Genomic DNA, 8,146 nt, shown 5'->3' with positions numbered 1-8,146 from the left:
GTTAATTCATAAACTAATATTTGGAATTTTAAGGGTTCCAAGACAACATTGGACTGCTGCTTAATGTGCTTGATGTGTTGTTACAGAAATTAGATAATGTATCTCTGCATGTCTGCTTAAAAGTTCTTGGATTTTCTGTTGTGAATGACACACACGCATATATGTTTTTTTGTTTTTTTTCAGCATACCATCTATCATAGATTTGCTGAAAAAAATAAAGATATATTTTACTGAATTTTCTAGAAGCGACCAATGTTAATTCATAAACTAATATTTGGAATTTTAATATCCTTGGTTTGTTCATAATAATCTGTTTGTTATAGCAGCAATTTATCCTCTCCCTCATCCGTATTAAAAGATTGCTTATTCATTCTTCTTCTAATGTGTGTGCTATATTATTATGGTAATCTATGAATTAAAAAGTGAACTACCCTTGAGGTGGAACAGAGAGGAAATATGTTACTCATATAAAATTGATTATTGTAGTCTTTTGCATAGTGAACACTGTACTATCTTAGAGTCAAAAGCTTGATTAACTCTTTGACAAGGTTATGTACACATTGGTGTATGTCATCTCTGGGTGGGTAGTTCCTAGGTCTTTTTAGGCTGTTGCTGATTAAATTACCCAAAAACCTTCATTGTCACCTGTAGTACTACTCTTGAATGTTCAAGTTGTCATATGTCATACTTCACTTTTCTCAGATCCAGTTACTGTTCCCTAAAGTAACCTGCCATTGAAATTAATGAAACATGATTTTTCTTCTATCATGATGACTAATTCCCTAATTATTCTTGCCTTTCAAGTGAAAAAGTGTCTTCTTTTCCTATTTGCTTATCATTATAGTTTTCATTTATTTATTTTTGTTGATTGTAAGAATATCATGCAACAATGTTGTGTATTTGGCAGCGATTCTTAATTTCTCTGATGAACATTGATAGGTATAGTTATTGCTGGCCCACTCTATCTGGAGGACGTGTTTTGGCAGATTTCTAACTTTTGTTTTTTGCTGTTTTGATAGCTTGACTCCTGCTTAGAGAAGGTATTGGCATTGTAGGTTTTGTTGTTTGCAGTTTCCATGGCTGGTGGAAAGTATGTACATAATCTCTGGTTGCCAGAGTAATAATTAGGTTGCCTTTTAAAAAATGGGATATTTCCTTCTCTGCAGCTATATCTGGCAAAGTGTTTGAATGGTCCTTGATAGGTGCTTGTGCAGTCTTGTTTCTTTTTGGTTTTGCCAGCTGTTACCATTTGATGATCTTAACATAAATAATTTGAAAGGAACAGTGGGTTCATTTCTTTCTTCTTATTATTATTATTTTTATACATGTTCTTCTCACATGGACTGTGTACTTTCCTAGGTTTACTTTCTTGATTTTTGGCTGGACAATCAACAATGTAACCTTCTTTGAAGGCATTGTAGTGCTTGTTTCTGTTATATTATATACATTTGAACAAAAAGAAATATATATATATATTACACAATGATGATTTATTTTGAAAGCCCTCTTTTTACACATCATTTATGATTTAGACTATCCTAGAAGAGCGCACTACAAGAAAAAAGGGCTTCTACGAGGGGCCAAAAACGCCGTAGAAATGTATTCACGGCGCATTCTAGGCCCTCATGTATGAGGGTTCCGTAAATACTCAATTTTTTCTACGGCGAAATATAACTGCCGTAGAAACGTTTTCTACGGCAAATTATAACTACCGTAGAAAACTTTTTTACGGCAAAATATAACTGCCATAGAAAACTTTTCTACGGGGAAATATAACTGTCGTAGAAACGTTTTCTACGGCGAATTGTAACTGCCGTAGAAACGTTTTCTACGGCGAATTGTAACTGCCGTAGAAACGTTTTCCACTACGAATTGTAACTGCCGTAGAAATGTTTTCTACGGTGAATTGTAAGTACCCGTAAATAATATTTACGGGGGTTTCAAGCTCCCCGTAGATAACATAATTTTTTTAAAAAAAAAAATTTTTACGGCGAATTGTAACTACCCGTAAATATTATTTACGGGAGTTTCAAGCTCCCCGTAGATAACATAATTTTTTTATTAAAAAAATTTATAAAATATTACCCTTAAATGCTACCTAATCATTCACACAACCTGCAATGGGTATCAATTAAATATATATATATATATATATATATATATATATATAACATTACCCTTAAATGCTACCTAATCATTCACACAACCTACAATTGGCATCAATTTTTAACTATCATTTAATTCAAAAATATATCGAACACATTCATAGTTTCAATTCTATATGTTAATGTCAATAACCATAACCAAAAAAATATCTTGAAATACCACATTAAACATATCAAAAGACTTAAAATATTTTTACAATTCAAGAATTCATGATTGATCAATGTGCCAAAATAGGAAGTAAATTCATTTGCAAAAAAAAATAAATAAATAATCAATTTCCTAACAATTAAGTTTCAATCTACACTTTTCAAAAACACCACCTCATTTTCCACAGTACAAAATCCAAGCAAGTAGGTGCTCCCATTGATTCAGCAGCCAAAACTCGAATAGCAGGGTTGATAAACTTGGCAGCCAATGTAACCCCAGATATCAAACCTCCACCTAAATTTTTTTTACCAAAAAAAAATGAAAAGCTCATCAAATTAGTAATAAAGATGATGTAGGAATAGAAAAGATGAATTAATACTTAGAAGTCATTAAACAAACCACATAAGAACTATTATAGCGTTTATTTGCGGCGCTTGCTCCAAATACTCCAATGATATGGTACCCTAAACTAAACCCTTAATTAATTAATATATATATATATACTACTATATATATATATATATATATATATATGCTTCCCAACCAAATTTTGTTTCACCCACTTACCAGAACCATCTCTTGCTGGGCTGAAACACACAAGCAGGAACTCATTCGTATCACACCGAAACGTTGACTTCTCAAAGTGATCCACCAGTGCCTCCTTCCCCTGCCAATTAACCATTTTAATTAATCATATCAAACCCAAAACTTATTACTATATATTGTGTGTGTACATATATATACGTTGATATATGCACACGCTCTCACTTCAAAATCATTTTTATTTATCCACTAGGGTACTCGCCTCTTAATAAAATGAATTTATAGCCCTCTTTTTATTTTGTTATATATATATCTCACTTCCCTAATCTGTCTTTTAAAACTGATTTTTATTAAGAGCAATCATTGTAGTTATTAGACCATTTTTTAACTCGTTATAATGTAAACTTCATCTGAAACCAAGCAAGCACGCCAAAGTTTATTTATTTCCCTTTTTTCTACAACAGCTAGCACTTTTTTCTGAATAAAAATGAAAATTACAAGAGCTGCATAAAGATCTGTGACTTTTCCAAATTCTTTAACAGGAATTATCCCAAGGACACAACTTAAGTATACCCTTTATTTTAACCAAATAGTGCACCATCCTAAGAACACAAAAGACTACATAAACAAGAACACATACAGCAGTATCTAATTTGCATCTTGAGGTGAAGCAATCCTCCTAATTCACCTCAAACCTCTTTTTTAGTTCCAAGACGAAGTCATAAACCTTATTGGGGTCACAAAGAGAACTGGACACACTAAATAATGAACGAGTAGGTCTTTGAGAATTCCCTTAAAGGGACCCCCTTCTCTGTAGTCTCTTTATAGGTCTGAGTAAGAATAATGAACTAGTAGGTCTTTGAGAATTCCCTCTTTCTTTGAAATTAATATCATTATTCGTTGCTATGGCTCTCTACATGACAAAAGTATTTTGGAATCTCTTTTTTCCTTTTAATGAATAGCTAGGATGATGCTAGCATAAATTCCTTGTATCTTATGTGGTCTTATCACATGAACCTATGCAAAGTATCCAATTAGGAAAGAGTCAATGCATAAAGATGTTTATCTTCTTAAAAAATCTTATTCGCGGAAAATAAATTTAAAACCTATATATTTTTATGTTGCAAGAAAATGTGTTATTCATCTTACCAAACCTAGCCATATTTAAAGTTGTTTAATGCCTTATTCAATTACAAGTTTTCCTTTTCCAAAAGCGATAAACATGATATTCTGGTTTACTAACTTCATATAAGAAAGCCAAACTGCATTTCTTTAGCATAAGTGACAAGAAAAGCAAGCAAAGGTGGTGGTGGTGGTGGTGGTGGTTGTGAATATATAGAGAGATTTTGGCTTTATAGCATGATTAAATTGAATTTTATCTCAGTCTATATGCTGTTTTATTTGATGATTCAACAAATTAAAATGCGATCAATGAAAACCATACTCCATCCACAACAATTTCCCGACCTCCATTTATGCAAAATAATTAAAAAATATATAAACAATGAAGAAATCCATGATGCAAGTAATGCAGTATCACATTTCTATACAATGGACTGAATTTTCAGAAAATCCAAGATTAGGTAATTTGGGATGCAACACAGCCTTAGGGAATGAGCCCTGAGAAATCTAAAGTGAAATTCTTGAAATTATTCTTTGTCGTTTTCTTATTTTAGTTTATTTGTTATGTTTTTTAAAGTTATAAGAAAGCTACTTTGGTAGGCCAGTCCTTCCTTTCATCAAGACTTCACCCAAACAACCAAAAGCCACAAAAAACAACCAAGTTATCATTCATAGTTGTTGTAAAAGAATACTTGTGGTTGTCAGCAATCTCAGAAGATAACATGAAAGATATCAAATCTATTATTCATAGGCACACAGCAAGACGAAGGATTTGTAACTTGAAGGTGGATTGCAAAGCGAGAGAGAGAGAAAGAGGCGAAGAATAAAGAAAAAAGAAAAGGGAAACAAACACAAATACCTTAAGATGAACAACTTCACCATCCTAAATTACCAAAACCTTTTTTGTGTGTTCAACTACAGCATTAGCATCGCTGGATAAGAAGAATTCTCTGGGTTGCCCATTCTTTGAAAGGAATTTGTCATCATGAAATGATGCTTCATTGTTCACATCGTCTGTTAATTCCTGAAACAACGACAACTCAATAAATAAAATAGCACAATCTTGTGTTCATCAAGAGCAGCGCAATTATTAATAGTCCACTCATGCTTACACAAAAGAATTCAATGACAGCACAGAACAGTAGTTAAGAAAGATCATGTGCAATATTTAAATAATAATAGCTGAATCAGAATGAATACAAAAGTTCCAATATGTGCATGGAGTAGAAAACTTCAACTAAATGATGCCTAAGCTGGTAGCATATCCTTTTTCACCTTGCAATGAACCAAAATAAGCCACATGCAATGCAATACTACATCGTGGTGTTGATTTTTCAAGAAGCTGTGGTGTTGTGAATTGTGATGGTGACAATCTATGAAATATGGATACAGATACAACAAATTCTTAAATTATAGATACAGATATGCAAGGACAGGACAATATATATATATATATATATATATAAACGTAGATATGTATAAAAATCAATATATATGCATCTATGAAAATTTTTAAATAATATTTGTTTATGTTATATGTATTGTTATTAGCATATCTTTTCTTTTTTTTTCACAAGTATTGTTGTTAACATTTATTTATAAAATATTATGATTAACAAACAAAACAAGAGTTGAGAGTTATATTGTATGGATAAATTAAGTTCTACTTTCGAATAAATGTTAAACTTTTCTTAACAATTATACTATGATATTATTCTTTGAAAAGTTACATTCTAATTCTCAAAACTTGCTAAATATGTATCTGAGAAGTATCGGTACGTGGTTGAAATTTTAAAATATATTTCAAAATTATAATACGTATAGGAATCGAACACTTATCCATGAGTATCTGAGAAATATTGGTGTCCGACACAACATGGGTACGTCACTCTTGTACAAGTATAGGTGCTTCCTAGGTGGTAGTTGGTGGTGCACCAGCTACTGGCTTAAAAATAAAAATTTCCTAAAATTCCATATAAAAATCGAATAAACGACCATAAAAAATGCTATGCAAATTAAAAAATTTCCATCAACTTTTAGGATCAAGAGAGAAGGGGAACAGATGAAAAAGAAGAATTAAAAGCAAGTAGAAAAAAGCTTCTGACAAAGATGCAATTTGGCATAAATAAAATTTGCAAGTGCACTCAACTAAATAAAAAATGGAAATGTACAGTAACAGAAGGCTGCAAAGTGCAAACATGTATTAAATTATAAAAAATAACATAATCAAGCCCTAAACAAATGTAATTCAAGTAGTCAAACATAAGCCCAAGAATTCCAAGCTGAATATCATATTAATAAATGGGCATTTGAAAATAAAGAAGATATATAAATAAGTGACTAAAAAAATTAATTCGAGCTTTCTTAATCTTGAAGCCTACTATAGAAGACCTAATGCCTTTGTGAGTGCCTATTATAGAGCTTCACCTATCATGGAATAAGATACTGTAGCAGAGCCTTGACTACCATGGGGCTTCTTTGGATCCAACAAACCCAGTCACGCCTTAAAAAAATGCCCCATAGGACTTGTACAACAAAACCTATCTCAGGCCAGTGAAATCCCATTATGTGAAGTATCAAAAGAAAAAGAAACCTACTGATCATTAGTTCTGAAAATGGAGAATCTGTGTTATGTTCAAGGGCCTAAAGGATTAAAAAAAATTAACTAGAAAAATCTACACAAACATGGGGATATAAATGGTGATGGCATAGCTTTTTTTGTTTTCAAGAAATGCCGCCAATTCTAATTGGTGCACCATTCTAGCTTTCACAAAGTGATGTCAGGAGGGCTGAGATTCAACAATACAAATAAATTTATAAATATTTTTAAGTTCAAACAAAAGAAAACAATGTATGGGTATATATCAAAACATAGTCTCAAGCTTCATAGAATTTTCAACATGGCAACAAGATATATACATCATTTCAGTTTAAATTTCACAGCCCCATTTCAGTTCAAAAGCATAGTCACAGAGATGAATTTATATCAAAATCATCTCACAGTTTTTATGAATTCAAGTACAGTCCAGAATTTTTGATACAACACAAGGCCATATATATATAATCTGAAATTTAAAGGCCCAAGAAGTTGCAATTCAATTCAATTCAATTTAGAATTTTCAATTCAATTCATCGTCAACCTCAATTTCAAAAATCAGGGACAAGCCCTTCACAGAATTTTTTTTTTAGTCCATTCTCCATTACCATAGCCCTTCCTCCTTTTTCACATCACAGACTTATACATTCACAGCCCTAATAAACACAACCACAGATATATGTAGGAAATTCTAAATTCCCATTCCAAAATCAAAGTCCAAAAGTCAAATTTCAGGTTGAAGAGAGCTTACCCGAGAGAAAAATGAGAAAAACGAGAGAGAAAGACTCGTCCTGAAATTTTTGGCTGGAGAAGACGACCGGAACTGGAAATGTGGTGGCCGGTGGCGAGATGTGGTTTCTCCTTGACCGAGAATCGGCCAGAGAAAGCGAGACCGAGAAGAGAGGAGAGAGCAGCAGCGGCGGCCAAGAGGTTTGGCTGCAGAAGCTTGCGGCAGTGGGGTTCAAACAGAGAGCGAGGGCTTGGTGATGGTGTGAGGATGTGGGTTGATGGTGATGGTGCCTCGGCGTGAGACACAGAGAGATAGAGATAGAGATAAAGAGAGAGGCTAGGGTTTTTTCGGAAAGAGAAGTGACTTTATTGCACCAGCGGGAATAAGACCCGCCAAATGATAAGTGAAAATTTCACGGCCCGCCAAATGATAAATGAAAATATTTCACTTTTTATCATGATTTCAGTTACATTTTTCATTAATAGTGGTAAAAAACTTTTCTATCACAGTTTAAAATAATAGTATATTTTTTATTATGATTATTTTAAAACCGTGTCAAAGATTATTTTAAAACCGTGGCAAAAAAATACGTGGTAAAAAACTATTTTTCTTGTACTGAATAAATATTTTTTTAGATTAATAATTTTTGTCTAATTAGATTACCTTTTGTTAAAAAAAACTCAAAATAAAAGATAGTTTGTGGTTCAGTTTTAGAAAAATTATTTCATTTTTTATATTAATTAATAAATTATTTTTATATTAATAATTCTTGTCTAATTAGATTTCTTAATTAAAAACTCATAATAAATAAATAAATAGATAATTTGTGTTAAAATTTTATA

At 32.1% G+C, this 8,146-nt stretch overlaps 1 long non-coding RNA gene across 1 annotated transcript; it reads right to left on the bottom strand.

Moving 5' to 3' along the window:
• Nucleotides 1–2,312: 2,312 nt before the first annotated feature.
• On the bottom strand, nucleotides 2,313–7,668 carry LOC132286398 (uncharacterized). Its single transcript, XR_009472762.1, has 4 exons — nucleotides 7,326–7,668; nucleotides 4,838–5,002; nucleotides 2,881–2,980; nucleotides 2,313–2,607 (listed from the first exon to the last, which is right to left on the bottom strand). It is a non-coding gene; the product is annotated as an uncharacterized LOC132286398 (long non-coding RNA).
• Between the last annotated feature and the right edge of the window lie 478 nt (nucleotides 7,669–8,146).

This window comes from Cornus florida, unplaced genomic scaffold (genome assembly GCF_030987335.1).
Source record: "Cornus florida cultivar Cherokee Brave unplaced genomic scaffold, ASM3098733v1 CherokeeBrave_3.0.0_Hap2_Chr11, whole genome shotgun sequence".
Classification (NCBI taxonomy): Eukaryota; Viridiplantae; Streptophyta; class Magnoliopsida; order Cornales; family Cornaceae; genus Cornus; species Cornus florida.
Note: the sequence above shows the minus strand (reverse complement) of the source record. Positions and strands in the feature narration are given on the sequence as shown.